We start from the raw sequence: 26,354 nt of genomic DNA on the forward strand, positions 1-26,354 counted from the left end.
GGCGCTTTGCTCCGCACCCGGCTATTTAAGCATGCTGTTTCCACACAGGCAGGCAGTGGTGCAGCAAGCTGTCACCATATTTAAGAGAAAGATTTGGGCCCCTTAGCACCACACATTGCTCCTGTCAAATGAGGGCCGACAGCACTGTGTCATTTGCATTATCAAGGCCGCATCTGAGTGTCATATACAGGCTGATGTGTCATAGCCTCAGCCAGAGGGATTAAAAGGCCGGTTGCATCCATCTGTTCTCTGCCTTGTAATCAAGCACAATAGCGGGTGAATCAAACAACGTGCTCATTTGGAACTGAGCTGTTCAGGGCTAAATGGCTTGTCAAACTTAATAACCCCACCCCAAATACAATGGAGCAGACCCCGTCCTCGGATATACTCAAGGCACAGCTACTGTGCGGGGGAAGTAAGGGGGGCAGCTGCCCCAGGGCCTTGCAAGTTAAAAGACCCCAAGTTCACGGTCACTGCTGCTGCTACCTCAGCACTGTGCAGGCCCATTAAATTGCCACCAGAGCCCCCAGTGAGGCACACCCTGCATCCCTGGCAGCACTGGCTCAGAGAGGCTAGGCCCAGCAATGCCTCTTCTGCCCCTGCCTTTCCTCTCTAACCGGAGTCAGCTCCCCCCACAGGGCCTGGCAAAGTCTCTCATTGGCCCTGGCTGAAGACAATAAGTCTAGAGGGAGAGCACAGCCTGGTTTAGGAAGTACTACGAAGGCAAAAGATCCTGCCACCTTGTGGGATTTGAAGACCCTTGAGAAGTATCAGGTCATACCTCAACAGTAGCTTTGCCCCCAGTTACAGCTGCATCAGTGCAAACCCTTTGGGTAAACAGCTACTGCCATCTCACCCAGGTCCCCCTCTCCGCCCCTGCCCCACCAGAGCAACCAGTGGCTTGGCTTATCTATTTCAAGGGAATGCATTAGTACAATGCGACCCACTGCTGTAATGAAGGCAAATCCCTAGTGTAGACAAGGCTTCAGAGAAAACATGATGCAACAGCTGCTACCAATCACCTCTGTTTTCAGGGCTCATTATCCAGCCTGTATGACACACCAAAGACCTCTCTTCCCCATGCTCTGCTTGAGCCAAAGCCAATGAGAATAAAAGACTCACAAAAAGCAACAAACAGGCAGGGGAAGGCCCACTTACACCCCTCTGGACAAGGGTGATAGGAGAAAGGAAACTTCCACAGTCACATTTGTATTCAAGATAGGACAGGAAGCCTGTAGAATGGAGAACAGAGATTCCAGTGCAAGAACCACACTGAACTCTGGGACCAGGAAAGCAAGGAGGCACTTCATGATGGGAAATCTTTGCACCAGATGTTAATGAATTCAGGCCTGCACGCCCCCAGCTCAGTGGTTATCAGACCAACTCTAGTAAGAAATATTGGTATCCAAACTACTGAAGCTGCCTAATTGCATTCTGACTCTCCTGGAGAGTCACCACCCATAAGAATGATTAGTTAGTTGCCTACTGTCTAGCCTGAAAACACACTATTTTGGTTTACTCCCTCAAAGCACCAGCTTACGTATAAACAAATCTGGTGTTCTCCCTTGAACCTTGTTCCTTCCCTACAAAACCCCCAACCCACACTCAAATAAGTGCTCTGTCGCCTGGATCCAAAACTACATCATCATTTCCATTGGGATGACATCCTCTCCTGCCTGTGCTGCAGTCTCTGCTGGTCTCCAGCACTGTGGCTCCTCAGCTACTGTCACTGCCTGGAACCCTAATCAAGTCAAGTGTCACCAAGTGGCGATATCCAGCTCTCTCTCGCTCTCTCTCTCCTGGCAATTATAGACCGATAAGTTTAACATCAGTACCAGGCAAATTAGTAGAAACACTAGTAAAGAGTAAAATTGCAAGGCACATAGAAGAGCACGAATTGTTGGGCAAAAGTCAGCATGGTTTCTGCAGAGGGAAGTCGTGTCTGTCTAATCTATTAGAATTCTTTGAAGGGGTTAATAAACATGCAGACAAGGGGCACCCAGTGGACATAATATACCTAGATTTCCAGAAAGCCTTTGACACGGTCCCACACCAAAGGCTTTTATGTAAATTAGGTGGTCATGGGATAGGAGGAAAGGTCCTTTCATGGATCGGGAATTGGTTAAAAGACAGAAAACAAAGGGTTGGAATAAATGGTAAATTTTCACAATGGAGGGGGGTAACTAGTGGTGTTCCCCAGGGGTCAGTCCTGGGACCGATCCTGTTCAACTTGTTCATCAATGATCTAGAAAATGAGGTAAGCAGTGAGGTGGCAAAGTTTGCAGATGACACCAAGTTGTTCAGGACAGTCAAAAGCAAAAGGGATTGTGAAGAACTACAAAAAGATCTCAGCAAACTGAGTGATTGGGCAGCAAAATGGCAAATGAAATTTAATGTGGGTAAGTGTAAGGTAATGCATGTTGGAAAAAAATAACCCAAATTACACGTACTACATGATGGGGTCAAATTTAGCTACGACAGATCAGGAAAGGGATCTTGGAGTTATAGTGGATAGTTCTCTGAAGACATCCACGCAGTGTGCAGCGGCAGTTAGTAAGGCAAATAGGATGTTAGGAATTATTAAAAAAGGGATCGATAATAAGACAAAAGATATCATACTTCCCCTATATAAAACTATGGTACGCCCACATCTCGAGTACTGCGTGCAGATGTGGTCTCCTCACCTCAAAAAAGATATATTGGCATTAGAAAAGGTTCAGAAAAGGGCGACAAAGATGATTAGGGGCTTGGAAAGGGTCCCATATGGGGAGAGGCTAGAGAGACTGGGACTTTTCAGTTTGGAAAAGAGGCGATTGAGGGGCGATATGATAGAGGTATATAAAATCATGAATGGTGTGGAGAAAGTGAATATAGAAAAATTATTTACCTTTTCCCATAATACAAGAACTAGGGGACACCAAATGAAATTGATGGGTAGTAGGTTCAAAACTAATAAAAGGAAATTTTTCTTCACACAGCGCACAGTCAACCTGTGGAACTCCTTGCCTGAGGAGGCTGTGAAGGCCAGGACTCTATTAGGGTTTAAAAAAAGAGCTTGATAAATTTTTGCAGGTTAGGTCCATAAATGGCTATTAGCCAGGGATAAAGTATGGTGCCCTAGCCTTCAGAACAAGGGCAGGAGATGGATGGCAGGAGATAAATCACTTGATCATTGTCTTCTGTTCTCCTTCTCTGGGGCACCTGGCATTGGCCACCATCGGCAGATGGGATGCTGGGCTTGATGGACCTTTGGTCTGACCCAGTATGGCCGTTCTTATGTTCTTATGTACCTGGAATTAAATAACTTTCTGATTAAGTTGGGTGCTTCCTTCTCTCTCTTCCTCATGGGTGTGCTTGGCTTTCCCATTCACTACAGCGTGGTCCTGAGTGGTCAGTGTAAACGTAGGCAAGAAGATCTTTTCCATATCTGATCACAGGCATAAGAACATAAAGGATGGCCATACTGGGTCAGACCAAAGGGCCATCTAGCCCTGTATCCTGTCTTCCAACAGCGTCCAATGCCAGGTACCCCAGAGGGAATGAACAGAACAGGTAATCAAGTGATCCCTCCCTGTCACCCCTTTCCAGCCTCTGACAAAAAGGGGCTAGGGACACCATTCCTACCCATTCTGGCTAGTAAGTATTCTTGGACCTGTCCTCCATGAAAACTCATTTAGCTAGTTCTTTTTTTACTGAACCCTGTTAAAGTCCTGATCTACACAACATCCTTTGGCAAGGAGTTCCACAGGTCGACCGTGCACTGCATGAAGAAATATTGGAAGCTTGACATGAATTTATTGGACAAGTTAATGGACCTGAAGGATAAAATTATTGCTTTATCTATCCCAGGGCAGGGATACCATGCTAGAGATAAAAGCAAACAGAAAGTGTTTGACATTTTCCATAACACATCTGAAAGGGAAATTAATGTTGTACGTGAATGTTTATAGTTTCACCACTAGATGTCAATTTTGCTTTTTGCGCTCCACCATCACCTATCCTGTTTTAACTCTTCCAACACTATGTAAGCATTCCCATGGACCACAGTCAGTCAGTGAGTGTGTATTGCTATAAAATCACCTGGCTGAAAATAGAACTCTTCTCCAGGCAGCCTGAGGCTGTGTAAATCCCAGCAAAACCAAGTGGGAGAGCTGCTCACAATCTAAGCGAAATGTTCTATTTGCCTCTTTTTGAATGAGTAACTCTTGAACAAATGTTCACAAGGGAACAGAAACAGTACCATGTGCCAATCAGAGTTCAGCAGCACAGTCTGAATTATCAGCCATTGGTGCAATGGTTCTGTGAACCTTTGGATTAATACAGTCTGTGAAATATCGTCAAATAATTGCGAATACTAAAAAATGGCTGCAAATCACCCGTTGCCAACATTCCTCCGAAAGAAAAAGAAGTGAAATGTGTTTTATGATTTATCCGTTATTCCCTCCAACCTGTTGTATGACAAATAATTACTGACTTTTATAGCTGCAGTATGTGCAGAGCCTGAACCGCCTTCAGAGCAATGAAGACTCTGAGGAGGACATGGACAATCAACGGCCAGGTCTGAATTTGGCCATCTTGTCTTTATAGGTGACAGTCATGGCTGACAGACAGTGAAACAAAAAGGAGAATAATGCAACCCACCCCTCCCTGCCCCACATGTCATTAAACCAATTGTCTCCACTGCATTAAAACCAGGTGTTAACTGACTTCCAAGCAAGATCAGAAAAATTAACTAGAGCAAATTGCCATGTGTATTTAGTACGTCTCACTTCCTGCTTAATCAGATGGCGTAATCAAGATTTCTGTGATCACCTGTCCAGCAGACTTCTTTAAAAAACATGAAATGATTCAACTACTATCTATCAGATGGCAATGACTCAAACTGCTCAAACACACTCTATTAAAACGCCCATTTTCCATCTGAATTGTCAGTGCTGCAACAAGTTGGATGAAAAGCAAAATATGCCCCTAGGATAATGTGGCTGTATACATGGTGATTTAGGGAGGTTTTTTAAAAAGACTTTTTTCTTTTTTTTTTTTTTTTTTTTTTTAAAAAAAACACTAATCAGCCCCTCTTGGACATTTCAACAACAGAGCTAAGGAGATCTGGAGTGCTGACCTGCCCTCGTCCGCAGACATACCTTGAGCCAATCACTTCTTCTGTCTCATCTATAAAAATGAACACTGCGAAGCTGCAGACTAACAACTCCCACTCTGAGACTATGAAAATGAAGTGGGGACACTTGCCTCGCAGGGATTTGAGAGACTAAATTTCTTAATAATGATATCGACTTTTGACCTGAACATGCGTAAGAAGTGTGCGTCTATTTATCCACACTGACTCCCTCCTCATTCATCTTACACATTCCTGTCAACGTAAGAATGATCACAATGGGTGACATCAAAGGTCCATCTAGCCCCATATACTGGCTTCTGACAGTGGTCAATTCCCCCGAGGGATTGAGCAGATTAGGTAATGACCAAGTGATTAGAATAGATAGTGACCAAATGACCTGTCACCCATTCCCAGCTTCTGGAAACAGAAGATAGGGAAACCATCCCTCTCCATCCTGAATAGCCATTAACAGACATCCTCCATGAACTTACCTCGCTCTTTTTTGAACACTGTTATAGTCTTATGCAAATATTGTGATAGTAGCTTCTAGAGGTGCAGGGTCAGGCACCTTTGTGCCAGATGTTTTACATACATATTACGAAAATATGGTCTCTTCCTCAAAAAGACATTACAGACAGACAGACGTAGTATTTTAAATAATTTCCTATTAAATATCTTTTGAGTACATTAAGAGTAACTAATTAATGCCCAAGAAACATAGTCCGGGCCAGCTCTGAGAACAGAACAGGCTATCCCAATAGAGAAATTGGAGAGATTTTTCTGGCTGGAGGAAAACCTTCAGGACACAGGAGTAAGTGATGAAATATCACTTCCTCATCCTCCATTCCCTCTGAACTGTAATTGCCTGGCTGACCTTTACATCCAGCTGGGGAATAGCAAAAGACACAATGTGCAGACAGTGTCCAGAGGGCAGAGTTTTAATGCAGCAGCCCTGCTTGGTGGTGCCATTAATACTTCCCCAGAGCCATCTCCCTTGATGGGAAGAAGATCAGAGTAACTCAAAAGCCTCTCTGTTCTCTGAGGACCGAGAGCAGACAGGGCCTGGCTGCCCACTGAGATCTAGACCACAACAAATCACACCCTGGGGCTTTGTGGGAAGACTGGAACAGTGTGTTCCAAGAACACAACATACTAACAGCTGATGAGCCTTCGTCATAACATTAGACCTCCTCTTCCCCATCCACTTAGGTTTTTATGTCTCTTCCCACCTCTCTAGCCGAGCTCCTCCCAACAGCCCTTTGAGGATTGCCCCTGCAGGACAGAGATTACAGGGTTTGCCCAAGGCCCTGCAGGGAGTCTGTGGCAGAGCTGGGAACTGAGCATTCAGCTCTTCAAAGCCCAGGCCAGGGTCCTACTCCTCAGACAATGGCAGCAATTCAGATTTCTTTTTTTGGAGGGGAAGCTACTGGTCTCCCCTTCTCATCTCACCTCTCCTACAGCCAAAGGGATCCCTGGTCCTCTCTCTTGCACACAGTGCATGAGCCAGGGCTGCCAGGAACCTGGTTCTTTGCAGACTTCCCTCTTCTTTGTCATACAGGAGCTGACTCCCTTTGGGCCAGCTCACAGCACCACTCATCCCAGCCCTTCCTTTGGAAAGTGGGGCAGGCAGACCCAATTTCAGTGGCATCACAATGTTGTGCCTGCTCTAGGTTGCAACTCCACTGATTGAAATCTGGCCTGGAGGGTGTTTAATTTCACTGGCACTACAACTACAGGTAGAGCAATGCTCTGCCATTAGCTGTACTGATTTAGTAAAGGGCCATCACATAAAAAGCATCTGGCCCTGCCCTCCACCCCACACCCTCCAGAGTCTGCAGCCTATGGATTTTTGAACAAGTGCAAAATCCTTTGAGGCGCAGGTCCTTGTTCCTCTTCCCACCCATGGCCACAAGACCTTTCCCCCCATGCATCTACTGATTTTCCCTTGTGTTACACTGTGGAGAAGGGAAACACACCCTTTAAATGCTAGAAGCTACAACATTAGCCAATTCATAGGGCACAGGGCCAGAAGTGCATTGGCCGTCTAATCTGATCGCCTGCCGCATTGTCGCTTTATTGACTAGGGGGAAGTTCTTTCCAATGACAGGGGACCAGGATGCCACCTAGCTGCCTGGCTTGAGATCAGGGGGTGGGAAGAAGGGCAAGCCCAGCAAATGCACAGGGGGCCGGCGCTCCTGGACAGTGCCACTACGTCAGTGGTGTATGGGGGCTCCAGGCCTCTTTGAAATGCATTCGGAGAGTCACTCTGCTGCTCCACATGGCTTCTGAGGGCAGGAGGGATGGGGGTGCCCAGCACCATCCTCCAGGGGGCACTAAGAGCTGACTGCCCTTCTGACTGTAGCGCATCCTCCCCTGTGCCCCTCGAGCTCAAGGAGGTTGTCGGCCCAGCTGTCTGAGGTGTAGCAACTTTTCCTGCTCCCAGCTCCTGTCGGTGTGTAACCTGGGCCCCACAGCAGAGGTGAACAAGGGGTTCATGAGGTTAAACCAGGCTACCACGACAGAGACCGAGATAATTATAGCGATACTGTGAAGATTTATTTCAGTTCATTTGCATGCACCTAACTCCTTGCTCTAGGCTTGAATGCAAATAAATCACAAATGCAAAAAGCCAGCCAGTGCAGCAATAAAAACAGAGGGGAAAGATGCTTGAAGAATCTTAACAAAAAACAGGATGAAGAATGGATTTTTTGGGTTCATAAACAATTCCAAAAAAACCAAAGAAAAAAAAGAGTCAGGTCAGGTAGGACCAAACAATCAACTTTTTAAAGAAAATTTTCTGTAAATAAATAAAGGGGTTCACACCAAACTAACATTGTGCGTGTGATGCCTTTCAAACATTTTTAATTAAAAAATAAAATGAAAGGACATTTCAAAACAAAACACCAATCCTAACCAAAAAAAAAGGAGGTTTCTAGTGAACACATTGAAGAGAAACATTCAGATTTTCCAGACTTCCTTTAGGGTTTCTTTTTTCATTTGGTTTTTTTAATCCAAAACAATTGACACATTTGCCTCATTGAAGCTGAATTTTTTTGAGAGAAAAAGTTTCATGCACAAATTTTCACTTAGCTCTAATCCAAACTCAGTTGCTAATATTCCTGCTGTAAAATTCCTCACTCGATAAATGGTAATTTCAGGACTAGGTTTTCTTTTTCATAGAGTTGTGTGAAGAGAATGGTTGGCAATCGAACCCTTGCGTTACCCACTGTTGGTACAAAAAGGTCCTAGGGTACGTTGATTGCATGAGTGCATTAATTTAGCATTGAGCATAATAGTTGAGGCCAACATCTATGGACTCATACCTGTGGGAAAGGTGTTACCAAAACTCTGTTGGCCACAGATCAGTGATTTATCAGCCAGTCAAGAGGAATTGTCCTGAAAAATGCGAGAAAGGAAATAAGAGAGTCCAAGATACTAAAGCCACCAAATAGATCCTGACAAGGATCTGGCAAGAATGGGGTCACGTGTCAAGTTACTAATAGCTGTTGGTACCGGTCAGGTTGGAGAAACGCTGGCAGGAGATGTTCCCTTACTGGAATTTCTGCATTTGCTCCTGGCCAAGTTGCAGACAGGGTGGCCATGAGAGTATTGGCCAACACTGCAGCTGGTTTGGGAGATGGATACTTAATTCCCTTAAGATTGTCCAAAAAAAACAAAAAACAAAAAAAAAAAAAAAAACCTTACATTAATTCAACAAAAAGACCTGCCCAATATTCATCAAAAAAGTCAGCACTGAAAAGCACAGGTGAAGTCTTTGACTGGAGGCCAAGACGACAGAGGTGAATCAAAAGGAGACAATTGAAAACAATTAAGCAGTGGTCCCCTCTTGCCCTGGTTTGTTCTCTGCCATTGTCAGTGTTCCCAATAAGCTGAGCACTTGGTGGCCACCCAGGAGAAATTCATGTTCCACCCAGCTGATTAGCAGAATGCCCACAGCCACCCAGAGCGGGCAGTATGTGTGTCTGTTGGTGGTGCACGTTCACATACACCTTGGCACACATTAAATTTATTCTGCTTGTGGATGGAAAAAGTTACAGCACTGGCCATCGTACTGTAGCAATGGTGCTCAATGTCAATGTTCTAGTCGATACAAGTTTGGAATCTGGGCCATTCCGCTAACCTCTGCGGACCCGACTAACCCTGTCTCATGCAGACAGTCCAGCTGAAGTTGAGGGAGTACTTGCATGAATGAAATGACTTGCAAGAGTTGAAGGATGGAGCTCTTTCATTGCTTGTCATTAGTCAAACACCCAACATCGCATTTTTTGTCTCTTTCCACCCCAGTGAGATTCAGATAAGCCCAAATCCAGCTCTGTAACAGGGTGGAAAGGAATATTTTAAAAGCCTTTCCTCCCTACGCTGACAGATGGCTGCCTTTCACACTTCTAGCTGCCAGGAGATCATGCTTGCTCAGAGTGGGTGTTCTGACAAAAGATTCAATGCTAGAACAACTTTATTAGGTTAAAGCATTCTTACTCCTTCAAATGGTCGAGTACACACCGACGACTTGGTCAGTTCCTTGAAAGCACCGAACAAATAATCAACCACACGTTCCTGCAATGCGATTCCCTAGAAAGTCGGGACAACATTCACAGAGTTTATAGCAGGCTTGATTACCCAGGGCTATTTGACTTATTCAGTTTAGGCACAACGCGTTAAATTCTCTTCACATTCTCTTTCACGATTGCCTTGTTACCACCAAGCCAGCTCCTCATGACAGAAGTGAATAGATATTATAAAAGGTACTAAGAAGAGACCAGAGGAGTGTGCTGTGACATTTGATTCAGTACCAATGCTATTCAAAGCCACTTCTGATCCTTTCAGAAAAGTGCTCTTGTACCCTAGGTACAACATGCCAAGGTACGTCCTCATTTCAGGCCACCGTGAGGTAAGGTGTTAAAAAGCCAACACCTCACAAGACTATCGCGTAACAAATCTTTAATGACTCTTGATTTTCAGTCATTACTTTCCTGTTTCTTGGAATGTCATGCTACCAACAGGGATGGAACTCTCACACCCTGATCCAGACATACAAGAGCTATGGCTTGAGTTAAAAATTTAATTTCCGCTAAACAAAGCTGGTCATAATTACCATTTCACTCTGGGCCTAGCGAGAAGGACAAGGCTCAGGACAGAGTTCGGAGGACTCCTGTCAGGACAGGTAGCGACCCCACTGATACTCCCTGAACCTATGCCATTACAACATTTTAAGTATAACAAACTTGATCAAGCCATTTTTATGAATATAGATGTATTTACTGAATTTAGTGCCAGTTGACATGCTTGGTGAATGGACTCATCTACTGAACAGGTCTGGTGGGGGGCTGGTGTCAGGCCTGGGGGCTCAGGGCAGGGGAGAGAGAGAGGTTTGGGAGGGATCACTGACAAGGGCAGTGGTGGTCCAGCGATGGCAGCTCCCTGGGGCACTCGGAGCTGCACTGCCTAGCACCAGCCACAGCTCCTCTGGGATGGGGAGGAGGAGGAGGAGCCAGGGCTGTGCTACCAGGCTCCTTTGAAAGGAAGGGGCTCAGATAGCACTGCCCTTTCTGGAGGGACGTGCAGAGCTGTGCTGCCCAGTCCCAGCTGCTCACTTCTCTTGAGGGTAGGGGAGGGTGGGTCAGGGCTCCGCTGTGTGACCCATTGGCTGCAGCACCTGATGGGGGAAGGAGGGTTCCCACCAGCCAGTCAGGGATGGCCACTCCACCCAACAGGCCACTCTCTTCCTGGCACAGTGCTCCCTGTGGGTCACTCTGAAGTATAACTGCCCCCTCCCACACACACACACCCCGCCGCTCGCCGGCCCTAGTGGTCATTTCAGAGTATAAAACTGTCCCTGCTCTCAGACCTCTCCCTTTATGTGTTATGGAAAACAAGCCCATTCCGGGCACTTCCTGTGTTTCTGGCACAACCAAACCCTACCCTTGCTTTAAGTAAGGATAAGAGGAAGCTGCATGCCAAATTTGGTGGCCCTAGCTCTTATTATTTAGGAGGAGTTTGTGAACAGACTCACACAGACACTCATGGGCAGCACAAACTCTCCAATAGATCAATCTATTGACTGACAGATAAACACTGAACACTAAAAGAGTTCATGTCCTCAGCAGATCCCAATATCTTTACAAAGAAAGTCCATATTGTCACCTGAGAAAGGGAAACTGAAGTACAGAGCAGCAAAAATGATATGCCCAGTATCAGCCACAGGCCAAGCTGAGATTAGAACCTACAGCTCTAGAGTATCAGTCCAGTAGCTGACTGACTGGATCACCATACTGATCAATCAGCTGCTGAATTTCCTATTTTGCTGAAAAGATCAAAGGCTGGCAGAAAATTTTCCATCTAAACTTTTTATCTATCAGAAAACTGAGTCTTTGAGAGAGTAACACTTTGCAGAAAAATCTGCGGACCTCAAGAGTTACTGATTTTTTATTGGGAAAAGCAAACACTGAAAAAAATTGACAAAAAAACCAACAAGTTTTCAGATTTCTGATTAGTAGCCAGAAAGGTGAAATTTTCATCCTCCTTGCCTCTGAACAGCTTCAGTAACACGACAGAAAATGGCCCTTCAGCGGAGCATCTCAAAATCCACCACGCACATTCACAGAGCCTTGCAAAACCTCATGGGAGTTGAGGAAGCATCATCACCATCTTACTGAAGGAACAGAAAAGTCAGCCTGGCTCCAAAATGCCATGCCTAATATTCCTGAGTAGTCGGACATGTGCTTCCCCAACACACGTTTCCCTCTAACTACAAAAGATTGACTCCAAAAGCATTGGAGTCAAAGCCAGAAAAGTCTGCTGCAGGGTCTAGTGATGGCAGCAGAAATACAACTGCACCAATAAATACTACTTAATGAAAAGGTGGGGAGGGGATTACATGGAAATGCATAAGTCATTCAAGCTGCACAGAGAGAGAGACAGACTAAAAGTGTGGGGGCAGCAGTATCCCCTTCTCTCCCTGCCCTCCACCTTAGCTCTGCACCCAAGGGTGCATACATAGGTCAGACTGACCCCACTCTGCCCTTCAGTAAACAGTGACACAAAGCAAGTTTTCCTGTAATATCATCTCATCTTTGACCTATTACCTTGATATCATACGGTCTTTCATCACTGAGACGCGTGCTCTTTTCACGGATCTATAACTCATGAACAAATACCCAGGTTCGGGTGGAGTCAGGATTTAAAAATATATGCTGCAGCGGGCAGGGCCCAAACAGTGCTGCATTGACTTGAGGATTCAGAGATTGTGTGTCATAAGGAAGCTGCGTGTCTCCCTTCTGAGTAGAGCTGGCTGAATTTTTTTTACTGGAATATTTTTCAGCTGAGAAGAACACAGTTTTGTCAAAATCAAAACATCTCTGAGAACATGCTGATCGGGGAGCTCAGACAGCAGGAACAATCTCCAAAGGGTTTGTTTCAACAAGACAAAACATTTTCTTTCCACTTTGATCATTTAGTTTCCTTTCATTTTGACTTATAATACAATATTGATTGGAATATATTTATGCATTTGTAATGTTTCTGTTGCAGTGTAGCAGCATTACCAAAATTAAGTCTCTACACTCTGACATTCTAAAACACCAACAAAAACAGCAACAACTCAAGTCTCAAAACAGAAAACACTAACATGTTCCAAGACAACATATTTCTGAATTTTAGACTTTTCATGTTGAACAAGGACAAACATCCACAGACTGGAATTGCTGGCAGAATTCAAATGCCCATCTTCCAGCCAGCTCCTGTAAGGAGAAACCAACCCAGCAGGGCTGCTTTCTGGGCTTAGTAACTATTGGTGACAGCTGCAAAATGCAGAGATTGAGATAAAAGGAGTTTAAGTCTGACCTGCCTAAGTGACGAACAGCAGTGCCACCCTTAAATCCGCAAAAGAACAGGAGTGTATCTTTTAAAAAGTGGTGGTTCTTCAGTCAATTGGGGCTGTTTTGCTTCTGAGCTGTTAAGGCAGAGGTTCTCAAACAGGTCCACAAACCACCACTGGTCCACAAGCTCCATTCCGTGGTCCGCGGATATCTCACTCTAAGGCCAGATCGAAAAGTCGATTTAAGGTATGTTTCCAGAGACAACAATTTTTCTGGCCGTCACCACAGTGGGCAACTCTACTGGCGACATCCCTTACTCCACACGACAGTGAGCAGAACCAGGGCTGATGGTAGAGCCCTCATGGCGCACTAAAATCGAACCCCAGGAGGTTGATTGTGATCGAGTTGATCTTCTGGTAAGTTTAGACATACCCTAAGCCGCAGAGACAGGAATGAAGGGCCAGCCACGTAATTAGCAGCCCACAGGCCGGGCTCCACTAACTAGGTGCCTGGATTCTGGAGAAGATGCACATGTAAAGTGTGGCAGTTGTCCTGGGGGGATTGAGGGGGACAGTGGGCTGAGAAGATGGGGTTGGGGGGGCGGGAATTTGTGATGTGCAAGGCTCTGGTGGCTAGAGAAAGAAACACGTTCCCCAGCTCCAAGGCTGTGGCTGCCAGCCAGTGGTGAGCCACCTTGCCAGCCCAGCTCTGTGGCTGCTGGGGCATGAGACCCTACTAATATTAACAGTGGCAATTGGTGAGGAGAGTTGGGGGGCACTGACCACACACTGCCCTGGCCCTGCTTTACCTATGCCTCTCCCCGGCTGCCCTGGTTCCACCCCCCTCCCCTGCTTCACTCGTGTGCTGCCCCCCCCACCTCCTCCCCCCAGAAGCAATGCAGCTCTGACAGCGAGTGCAGGGGGGTGGGTGCTGGGGTGCATGTGACCTCTTGTGCGCCCTCCACACAGCACCCCCCATGAGCTATGTGCTTTTATTTACGGAACAAACAACTTCATTATCCTTGAGGGTTTGTTTACACAGTGCTTTTGTCCACTGCACTTTGCAATCATTAGCGAATGGGACAAACAGCACTGGGAAGGATCTTTGATTGGCCCAGTGCAATTGCGCAGCTACTAGGGCTGGCCCCTAGAAACATGCCCTGGTGTGGGAGTCCACAGGGTCCCAGTACATGGAGGTACAGCTCCCTCAGCACCTCACCCCAGCAGAAGAATGTCCCAATAACAACCCTTTCCAGAAACCTGCTGAAATTCTCTTTGCATCACCATATGTGTAAGCATTTGCTGACCCCATCGCATTGTCAGACCCACTCAGGGTCCCACATGTTGCTCTTTTGATTTCTCACAAGGTCAGCATAATGAAGTCAGCAGCCCAAGCCCAACAAACATGAGATTTACTCAGCAATGCCTCTGGACTGGCTCCAAGAAACACACCGGCAAGCTGATAGAGTGTGCTAGTTCGGTCGGCTGAACGGCTTGGGGCAGCCCCTGCAGTATAAAATTACTGTTTGTTATTTGTGGCTGGCACTCTACACGTCTGTAGCACTAAAATGTACGGAAAACCTGTTTAATTATTGAGAGAAACTTCCATATTTTATGAAGGGAAAGGCCAGATGCGGGGAATCTTTGACCTCTTTTTAAGAAGAGTGTCACAAGATGGATGAGAAGTGATTCAGATTTTTCCTTGTAAACTTAAGCTCATTATTTAGACCTTTTATAAAGACAACAAGAGGCTAATGCACAAGTAGAAAAATCAGATCCCCCCAGGACACTGATTTAATACGCTGTTTGCTTACTTATAAACAGGATAACATTTACTCGTGGGGAAAAGGGCTGGTAGCAATTGCCTGAAACACTCCATACTGCTAGCAAGTGCTGATCCTTCTGTGAAAAGGGCAGGATGGTCCACTGGTCAGAGCACAGGCTTCGGACTCAGAAGATCTAAGTTCAACTTGCTGCTTTGCCATAGAGCCCTTTGAGAGCTTGGGCAAGTCACTTTGCCTCTCTGTGTCAGTTTCCCACCTGTAAAAATCAGACTAATAGTGTGTCCTTACCTCACATAGATGTCTAACAGGCAAATACATGAAACATTGTGAGCGGATCAAATACAAAGTACCATGAATTAAGAGGCTTCTTCTGGCTGAGGGAGGTAACCTTTTGCTGATGTAAGAGTGGCAGGAGTAGTTCCCTAGACCAGTGTTTCCCTATTTTATTCGGCCATAGAATGCTTTTAAATTTGAGAGAGAGAGAGTTTTATGGAACCCCATACCCAGGCTCCAACCCCCCCTCCGCCCCCAAATCCTACCCCGCATCCCCAAGCTTTATCCCACCCCATCCCCAGGCTTAACTCCTCTCAGCCCCAAACTGGCCCCCAGGACTAACCCATCTGTGGTGCTGGCTGGGGAGATACGCTGGGAACCCACGTGTGCCCAGCAAAAGGAAAGCTGGCATGGAGGTGTTCCATTGGTGGGAGTGAGCTGAGCATGCCCATGAGAGGGGTATGGACGCTTTGGTAGTGGGGCACATGAGGGGCTCTCTGTGGCTCCCTGCTCAGCTGCCACTGAAATAATGGAACTAAATTCAGTTGGTTTAACGCCCGATCCCTCCCTGCCGGCCACTAAACCAATTAAATTTGGTTCTCCTGCTTAAGCAGCAGCAGAAGACTCAGCTATTGTAATGGAATTTTCCGCAGAACACTTCTTTTCACTTTTCTGCAGAACACCATTTGGGAAACTGTTCTGGACACTGAGGATTAAGGGTGTGGGCTCAGCAGCCCTGAAGGAGAAATTCTAGGGATAGAAAAGCCTGGGGAGAAAGTTAGAGCTAAACTTTGTTACCTTATCACATCTTTCTTGGCTAATAAAGACAAATTCAGCAATGGATTTTATACAACAGGTCGTAAAAGCCTAGCCTTCAGAAAACACGGCCAGTATAAGGCATAACTTATTACCTAGTTCTGCATTTCACCACAGGACATATCTGCAACAATCCTGCTGGAAATTTGATACTGACTCTGACAACATACCACAGTTATTTATAAAACACACCTCATACTGCACAGTGAACAAACAGCCTCCAATAGAGCTACCAATAAATTACATGATACCTTATCTCTTCTAGGGTGCCATTAGCAGAGAACATTATACACTGCAAAATGCAGATGTGGTATTTGTGGGAGAAATGCTGGAAATGCCTGAAGGCTTCTGAACAGAATGATAATTCTAATGGGTCCACGACAGAATCTATTTCAGCCTAAGACTGTGTTATTCAAATTCCAGGCAGGAACATTATCTATAGCAGGCATTTTACGAGGTCACTGTTCTTTGCACTAATTTAAGCAGCAGTCTGGGCAAATGACAGGGAATTGCACAATTCGAGTGACGCAGAGTAAGTCGCATCAAGGCCAGTGTTGAGACGACAGCCTGTTGCACTGACCCAATATTCTCTCATTGTTTCCTTGTGCCTGCCCAGCTATCTCTGTGTATCCATCTGTTGTCCCTTGTCTTATAGCTGACTTGCAAGCTCTGTCAGCAAGGACCATCTTATTGTTCATTCTTTGTACAGCACCTGGCACTATCAGGTTCCAGTCCATAACTTGGGCTCCTCAGTATAACTGCAATCCAAAACAACTAAGACATGAGCTGTTGCTAGGGAACCAGGGGTGTTGGGTCTGCTGGCTCTTGGATGGAGCGTGGTCACAGCAGCCACATCAACAGCTCTGGAGAAGTGGGCTTCAAGGGTTTGAGCACACCGGGTTTTCTGGTCATGGAAGTCCTCACTGGCAGAGCCTACCATGTTCCCTCGTCGGCCCAGGCATGCTATTTAAGCCAAGGGAAAACACCTAGGAGCTACCTCCACAGCTAGGCAGATCCCTCCTTTGTGCCCTGCTGCAAACAGAGACAGCTGCGCATTCCTGATTCGTTGCTCCTGTTCCTGGCCCCAGCCCTGCTATGTGGCCTCACTCCTCGTCCCAGGTCTCTGCCCTTCTCCCAACACCTTGCCCAAGTGCAAGCCCTGCTCTTGATGCCTCAGTTCCACTTTGCTGAGCTATGCTGGGTTGGAGATAAACGAGCAAGCCGACAGAGCAAACACCACCAAACGAGCCTGTTGCAAACACTGGTACAGACAGCTGCCACTGACCTTGCCCCAGGCCTCTATTGCTGGGGTCTTGACACTGCCATCTAACACAAAAATTGCCATGGAACAATGAGAAACATCCCTCCTTTTGCCCCCAGGCTACAACCCCTCTATTCCTACAGGAGGTAAAAGCCAGTGGATCCTGTCCCCAACCTTGTGGTTTCTAAATGACAATACCCACACAGTGCCTTGATTTATCTACCCAACAATAGGGAGACAATATTTGCATTGTGTCTGAGGGTCTCTGGAGAGCCTCAGACCCAGCTTGGGAGAGAACCGCAAACAAATCATCGTCCTCCTGCATTAGAGAGAGTTTCAGCTGTGTTTCTTGAAGTGGCTCCTTGGTTTGGGCCTGATTTGCAAAGGTGGTGCACACCCGCTGGTCCCACAGACTACATCAGAGCTCACACGACCTCAGTACCATTGAGAGTCAGGCTCTCTGCCTTGAACAGGGCTGGCTTTGGCTCTGGTCACTTGTGGAGAAGAGTCTGCTTTCTGTTTATACTGTGCGGCCCCCTTCACAAAGCATCCACAGTTCAGCAAAACAGTCTGGTTCAAGACTAAAATTTTGCCTATCATTTCTTAGCCTGGGAGCAAGTGCTTCTAAACAGGGTGCATTGGGATTGTTGTTTAATTCAAGACTGACTGATCCTGAAAGGCCTAAATTGATGGGTCTTGAGTCTGGAACTGAGAGTGGGCACAGCAGTCCATTTTCTTCTTGCAACTGGGAAGCAATCAGCTGACTCCATCAGTTCTGACAACCAGCACAGCTCCAATGTTGTAGTGAATTGGCTTCAACTCCAGCAAGGGGGTTTGCCTTTACATGCAAAACAACTTTTGTGAAGCCTATCAGAACTATATTGATGGGGTCCTTGTGAGACAAACTCATGTGTCCCAAAAGAATTACTGATGTGATTCATAGCAATCACTGTATTTGTAGGACAGACTTTTAAACAGTCATGCATCCACAGAGTCCAGCTGAAATCCCCCGCAATTTTCAAAAGATCCATGAGCAGGTACAGGATCTGAGAGTTGCCACGATTTTTGCATCACAGAAGAGCTTCAAAAATGCTGGGGTGATGTTTGCCAAACACATGTCAGCTTTAAGAAAATGCAGAGCATACAGCAAACAAGTGCTTGAAGTTAACAACATTGCTGACTGGAACAATCAATTTGTCCTCTAGTGCAGTGACTTTTCTGTTGTGAGCCTAAAGAACCGTCATGTTTTCACACTTCAAAACTAGGTTGCTGCAAATTGGACCGAGCAATTATTCATAATGTCAACAGGGAGACGGGTTAGTGAGCTCAGACAATTTTGGTGTCGTTTATTTCATTTTATTTTTTTGCTGCACCAATGCTGCCAGTCAACACTTCCCTTAGAAATAAGAACAGGCTATGAAATATCAAGTGACCTGCATCTCTCATCCAGGAGTCAGCAGGGGGAATCCACACCAACAGGCTGTTCACAAGTAGGAAAAACATTTGTCTTGATCTTACATAGACATATCCAGTTTGGACAAAGGGTCTAATGGCAGTCAGTCTGGCCTTTACTACTAGCTCTGCTTCCGATTTTCAGAGCCTGTCACTGGCAAATGGAGGCTTTCAGTGTTTCTTGGACAGTAGGAAAGTCCAAAAAGGAAGCACCATTATCTCCATTTTACAGATGGGAAAACTGAGGCATGGAGTGGTGATGTGACTTCTCCAAGGTTAATCAGCAAACAAGTGGCAAAACTTGGACTAGGAAACATCTCCAGAATCCTGGTCCAGTACTCTATCCACTAGGCCAGATGGCCAAATGAGGCAGCTCCTGAGGCCTAGACACAGTAGGACATCAGCTAGCTGATGTGACAGAAGCTTGCATTTTGGAATTGAAGGAACAGGAATTTGGTGTCATTTACCTGCACAGATGTAATTCATAGAGTGATTGGGGTTTTTGGCTACAGGACACAACTTCACCTCCCTGAACAGCAGTGCAAAAAGAATTGCCGTCGCCCACACCCAGCTATTTCAGCAAGGGCTCTCCATGGCATTTAATCTACAACGGGTGTGAGAGTGAGGGGACACGCTCTGTGGAGAGCGCTTCAGAAGTCTCTGCTGCAGCACATGGCCTCCTGTAGCCCAGCATGCAGGCCCATAGGAACAAAGGCCTACGGGAAAGATGGGTGAAATGTCTCTTCTACCAGCAACCGCTGCCCAGCTATCCCACAGATCCTCCCCAGAAATGACGCTCTTGCCTGCATGACTCACTTAAGCAAGAGCAAATATCAAAATAATGCAAAAAGGTGACACCATCCTACCACCAGTGGGACTGTAATGGCCCCAACTGTTACAGCAGCTGTAGCATCAGGTGATGTCCCTTCCATTGGGAAGCAGAGGCATGCTCTGATCCTCCTAGTCTTTTCATAAAAAGGCACACCCTAGCGTATGAACTGTGGCTAGCTCTTCCCAGTCCTGGCACAGAGGAGTTTCATTGTGAAAAAGCACCTGCATCACTTGCAGTGGACAATAACATGGGTAGCTGCTCTACGAGTCTATGACTCGAAGTGAGTCTCAACAGCTGTTGACTCAAACAACATATGGGACAACTGGGAAGACGCTGTTTGTGTCACAGGCCCAGACCAAATTGCCCTGAATTTTGAAAGCCAAAAGGTAAGTGACATTGTAACTGGGGCTCCTTTTGAGGCACATTAACTGAACCTACTTGAAGCTCGAAAAAGGGATCCAGACCCCCCTGTAATATTTAATAGCTCAGAACAATCTTCTGTGAAAAATCTGTTATGATTTTGCTACTTCCAGTAAAATTGGACAGATGTAATCTGGTGGCATAGGCACAAGACTGGGCCTTGGCAGATTAAGTTCAATTCTCTAACCGGAGCCTCTTTGCTCAACTGTCAAGTAGAAATCACAGCTCTTCCTTTCTCATGCCCTCTGTCTTCATGGCATAGATTGAACTCAAATCAGACCAAGGAGGAACTCTGGGGCAAACCCAACGAGGCTTCAGTCTTAGATTCTTTGGCTTTACCTTAACACTACTAACAAAAACTGACAAAAACTTCAGATGCAAAACATAAAAGCGGTTAAATCAGGGTCTAAGAATCAGAACTTCTGGCATCAACCACTGGCTTTTCCAATCACTCATTCTGTGGCTTTGAATAAGAGTTTAAATCCATTAAATCCATTCCTCCAGTAAAACTGGGAAATGGACTTCTTAAATACAAGGAAGGGTGGCAAAGCTTAATTAATTATACAGGTTGAACCTCTCCAGTCCAAAACTCTTTTCCAGCAACTTTGGTAATCTGGCATAATTTTAGTTACCTGGACAACTCCTTATGAACGTGACCAACTTTCCTCGAGTCCCATAAAGTTTTACAGCCACCAGTCCTAGCTCTCAGTGTTCTATGCTCTTATTTTGCTGTAATTTACCCCTCAATGTCTTCCAAGAACCCAGTAAGCAGTGGAAGAGTTAGTAATACTTCTAGACAAGATTTACCTTTGGTGGTTCAGCAAATTCTCTTGCTCAGCACTGGTCAGGTCTGGACGGTGCCAGACTAGAGAGGTTCAACCTGTAGTACGTGCAATAGTGCCCCAAAGAACAGGGGTGAAAGGTGCTACAGTAATGCAAAGAGTATTATTTTACTTAAATTGTAAGACCTCTGGTGCAGAGACCATTTGTTTTCATGGTTCCTTGCACCATGAGATCAACTAATCCTGACTGTAGCCTTTAGATGCAACTGTAACACACTAACCACCATAAGGCCACCACTGTATTCTTAAGCCACTTCATTAAACCACCCCAGTGCAGTAGATAGGGAAGCTACTATCATAAAATACTGGTAGATTTCATTGCCAGGCCAAACATGGAGTAGTATCTTGGGCACAAATTTTCTCTGATTGTATTTGATGGCTCGTTTCTAAACTGGAAGACTGCTTCAGTTTTGTTTTTTTTTTTGGCGGGGGGAGGAGGGGGAGCAAGAATTTAATATGTGGTCCTGATGTTGCTGTTTATAAGGATGTTAAGTAAAGAGCTCGTTTCTGAAAATGCTAATGCACTGGCTGGTACTTGGGTGTCAGGATCTAGCTTGTAATTAGCCTGAGTAGTGTATTCTAAATGAGGAAACAGCAGCAGACATTGATAATGGCTCTTGCTTCTTATGCCAGGAAATCGGAGGCAAGGGAGGGTTATTAATGAGATTGCGCCAAGCAAAAGGAACAAAATTAATTGCAAGTGTCTTCTGTTTCCCGACTAGAAATGACCGAATCTAGAACTGTTCATTTTGGTTCCATCTATAGAACCCATTTGTGCTGTTAGCCCTACATCCAAATTCAGCAATTCAACTTTACACACTGCACCTGGTAGAATTCCTCATCTCTATCAGGTTTTGCTGATTTACAATAGCTGAGGCCTGGCCCTGCATGAATCCAGATAGTCGTGAATCAGTGTGTAAAAGCCTGTAGAATATCATCTCTGACCCCCCCCCTCCCAATTCCTCCATAGTCTTTCACACTTCTCACTTCTGTTGATGCAAGAGTCTTCTCCTCTGCAGCTCCTGCCACCTAACACAGGCTTCTGGATTCTTTCCGCTCCACTGACTCTCCAATCTGTTTTCCGATCTTATCTAAACACAGGGAGGAGGGGAGTGGCAGAGCTCCTGCTTGCCCCCGCCCCCCTCTCTCTCATCTATCGCTTGGTACTTGAATTTAAATGGTTTGAGAATTTTGGAATTTAAGTTTGCATGCAAGACCACGTAGGGAGTATATTTTAAAAATATACACAAGTCAAGCAGAATTGCAAGTAATTGATTACGAGATGCATTTGGTAGAGCATCTGGGTTTTTTTGCATACATATGGAGGAGGATTCCAGCTGATGTTTGTGACATAACCCAGGACATGTTTGATTAGCGTCCACCTCTGTTTAGAGCTGTCTCAGCCAAACTGCCACATGGGCAAAATTTTTCATAGAGTTACTGATGCAGTGAGTTTGTCCCCATCAGCTTGAAGGCAACAATCCCTTGTTGGTTGCTAGCATTTTGTTGCTATCCCATCTGTGTTATCCAGCTCCTTTTGGCCCAGTTTACTTTATGTCTGCTTGGAAATACAGCAGGCCATATGGCTAATTTCTAATTATAGAGCCATGGGGACTTAGAGCATGGCAAACACGGCTCCTCTTATCTTTTGTCTGTGTCTAGAGTAAGCAAGCAAGTTCTCTGACCTGTGAAATGACTACTTTGCCCATCCGTGTCTGAAATCAAATCAGAATTGAGACTGCTCAACATCTTGTTGTACTGGGGACAACTCCTGGGAGCACCAGTTGTCTACTTGAAAGACCAGGACTTGTACCAGGAAATTTTTCGGGGTGGTACTGCACCATCAAACACCTGTGCAATTTAGTCTACTCTAAGATACTGCAGTGCTTCCTAGAACAATTTTAGTGGTTCAGCCCAAGGAGAGGAAAGAAAGAATTAATTTGGGTGATTAAGCTACAAGCAAGTTGTTAGTTTCAGTGTAGGACACTCTGCATCCAAATGGTCAGAAGTTATGTCAATAGAGGCTACAGGAGCATCTCTAGAGAGAGAGAAACTACAGGGCTTACATTTGCAAGAGAGTCAAGTGATTATGAATGTCTCCATTTTTTGAGGATCTAACCCGAGACACCTTATATAGGCCTAGTGCTGAGCACTGGCTTCTGAAAAATAGGCCCAGACTGTCTCAAATCAGGCACCTGAAAAGGAGGACTCCAGAATCACAAGGCTCTTCTGAAGCTGAAGACTGATAGGTCTGCCCCTCCAGGCCTCACTTACCAAAGACATACTTTGAAGGCAATAGATGTTTATAAGGGCAATATGATAAGATGCCAGTGAGACTTAAGTTACCCTATACTTAAGGAAATCGGCCTAAAACTATCTACATTAAACAAGGCCTTTACATTGAGAGAGATGTACTCAGCTAATAAAGGCACTGGAATCATTTGAATTACCACCCCAGAGGAATTATAGGTCTTCCTGTCCTTCTGTGTTTAGCGATCACACGTGCTTAATCCCATCACAGCCTAGTACATCATCATCACTCAAAACACAGAGTAGTCCAATGTGATGATCCCCTGCATTTTGAACTTACCCACTGACAAGCAGAGGAGGACAAGAGGCACAAGATGAAGGACAGACTGGCCTTCAGTCATGGTCAACAGCCTCCTGTCACCCCTGGAAACATCTATCCTCACTGTAACGGAATTTGTGGCTCAAGACCAGACCTTATCAGCACCTGAGGAGCCACAACTCCCCTGGAAGACGATCATACTCGGCAAGGAGTGAACACCATCAGTGCAACATCCCCCTGCAGTATGTTCTTCTGGGCGATCTTTGATTTGTTTTTTAATTAACTCGGCAAGAAGCCTCCACACCCACTTTCAGAATAAAGATCTCTTCAGAAATATTTTTGAAAACAAGGACATTTTTGAGGCGTTTTCTTCCTTTCATGGGTAAGAAAAACAATTCAACTACCCCCCACCCCTTTAAACGGAAGAAAATTGAAGGCTCCTGTAAAGAATTACACAAAAAGCAAGAATGAACTAATCCCACAATGATAATACTCTATTCTAAGTGACATGCTAATCACTGAATGAACAACCTGTGCATACGTTGTGGTTAATGTTGTCATTACATAACAATAGCAAGCAAGAGCGGAGGATAAATTTATCTCCCTGATGCCAAGTGGTAATGATAAGGGGTGCCAAAATATGCCCTTCCAAACAGTATAAATAGGAGTAAAAATAAATTAGAAGCCTGAGGACTAAAAATAACGAAGGGAAAGGAACTAAATTCCCCCACACTATAATCATTTGGGAGATCTCAAGACATTTAGAGTCATCTCTAGTAAGTCTTTCCATTGACTTCATTGGATCCATTTTCTCAGTCTTACCAAACAGATCAGGATTCTCCTAGAGTGAAATTCTGACCTCCATCCAACTGCCTAAAGGTGCATATCCTGCCTTACCTTTTGCTTCCTTGAAAATAGCAGGCCCTAGACACAGTAGGGTTGAGGCAGTTTGTTGCATAGGGTGAAGCAATAAATGTGGTCAACCAGTGCACAGAGCTGTCATGTATAAACCATCTACACAGGCATTATCACACCCATGAGTCAGGGACAGCATGATTTTGGTGGGAAGGGGCTGTATGATAAAAATCCCCACAGACACACGAAGCTTTAAATTGTCATTGCTTGCCCATTGGCAGCACTGTAATGGTTCTTTCTGACCAGTCAGTAGCTCCCCCAGGAATTCCCATCTGCTCATCAATAATTCATAAAGACTTGCAGTGAGGTCACAGCTACCCGGAATCAAGTGTTGCGTTTGGTCACTTTTTGATCCCCCTTAGAATTCTAAATGCAGATGACTTATGCAGATTACCTTATGAATATTTATGAGGGATCTCTATATAAGCAGAGCACGCAGCCCATTCCAGATGGCCCTGGACGGGAAGGCGTGGCTCGCAAGAGCATCCACCAAGTCCCTAGGCCAGCCCTTCGGGGCGAAGACTGAAGCAGAAGACCCAAGAGAAGCACAAGACTGTTACCAGCCTGCGTTCCTGTGATGGCGGCTTCGGCAGCAAGGTGGCGTCCCTGACAGCGAGCTCGCCAGAGGTCGAACTGGCCTGTGTCCGTGCAGGTACTGCGTTTCTGGTGTTGTGAGCCCCAGGGCCCGCCCCGAGTCCAGCAGAGCCCACCTTCATCACCTGCTCAACCAGCAGCGGCCTACTACCGGACGTAACAGATCTCTCCCAGACAAGTATCCTAACCTAACGGCAGGCCTGTGCTTTGCGCAGGGCCTGGAGACAAGGCGATACCTTTCCCACAAGTAGCTTAAGGAACCCCTAGTAGAGGAGCAGGGCCGATTCCCCTGCTGAGTGCCTGTCAGGCAGGGCAGGCACAGCACCCTGAAGACCGACTTTAGGTGGGTCTTCCTGGCCACTGGCTGAGTTCCAGTGCAAGAGACACTTACTGAGACTTCTTGTAGTTTGGAACTGTTACCACTTCAATCAATCTGTTTAGTTTTAATAGATAAGTTGTTTTATTAATAGAAACCTTAGTAATAGATAGGATTGTTAAACCATTTTAGTAGTAAATTATAGGTTCATGTATTAATAACCTAGTTCTTAATTGTTGTTCATGTATTAATAACCTAGTTAGGGGGAAAAATGTTATTAGCTTGTTAAAATATTGGTACCAACAAAGAATACTTACCAGGGTGAAGGCGTGGCCTCCCCTCTCCTTGTCTTTTCTATTCGGCTTGATAGAGAGTTGACAACCTCCATCGGCCTTTTAAAAAAAATCACTATTACTATTGGGATCAGAGTAGCAACCCGGTCCCCGGTAAGGGTAAAGAGGAGTAGCGCCCTCTCCCTCTTTTTATTTCAAAATATATACATACATGTCCCTTTCCTTTGAACTGGCCCTGGGCCAAATTTACTTGAGACCACGTCACAGTCTGGTATTAAAAATGGTCATCTTCCTGTTGATCCAAATAAGTGTATACTGATATTAGCATAGGACTGGCAGTAATACTTCCCCTTCCTTCCTAGTGTATTAATAAACCACTTGTGTTTCACATATCTCTGTTGCCTGCCTCATTGCTCTCTTCAACCTCAGTCTTCCTGGGGGGTGCCAGCATAGGTCCACACCCTCTAGGGGTGCACCCCAATAAAGGCTGCGGGGGGGGGGTGTTCCGGGACCTAAAAGGTGGTGAGGGTTTGTTTTGTGGCATCTTCCCACCACCTGTCGGGGGCCCAGCATTGCTGGAGAGTTCCTGGGCAAGAGCATAGGTCCTTTGTGCACCAAGCAAGGTACCTGTGTGCTGGGATGGAGGGGAGGTAAGCCTTGAATATCTGCAAGAAGAAGGGATGTTTGTTTGGCTCATGAGCGGAAAGGAACACAAACTGAATTCACACACAAACACAGACTGACTTTCCCTCTCTCATTGCTCTGCCTTACTCACAGCAGAACTACTTTGTCTAGTTTCCTCTGCCTTTTCATCACTCTTTCTATGCCTTTAGCAGGAGGGTGCTTTTTAGTACTTCTTATATCTACAATTACTGGTCAGGGTTTATCTTCTGGGGTTTGATTTCTCATGCTTAATGGGGATGCGCAAAATTGAATTATCTGGGCGCAACAGTCAACCCTGGTCCTTCTCATTATGCAATGATTAAGGGTTCCTGTCGAGCTCCCTCAATGAGGGCAGCCTGACAAGTCGATTGCAG

General features: G+C 45.6%; 1 long non-coding RNA gene across 1 annotated transcript in view; it reads right to left on the reverse strand.

Annotated features, from left to right (window-relative positions):
• Positions 1 to 25,426, reverse strand: part of LOC142001624 (uncharacterized) — a 91,093-nt gene extending 65,667 nt beyond the window's left edge. The window contains exon 1 of the long non-coding RNA XR_012642537.1: positions 25,342 to 25,426. This is a non-coding gene — a long non-coding RNA (uncharacterized LOC142001624). The remainder of the gene's footprint in view (positions 1 to 25,341) is intronic.
• Between the last annotated feature and the right edge of the window lie 928 nt (positions 25,427 to 26,354).

Source organism: Carettochelys insculpta, chromosome 25, assembly GCF_033958435.1.
Source record: "Carettochelys insculpta isolate YL-2023 chromosome 25, ASM3395843v1, whole genome shotgun sequence".
NCBI classification, from domain to species: domain Eukaryota; kingdom Metazoa; phylum Chordata; order Testudines; family Carettochelyidae; genus Carettochelys; species Carettochelys insculpta.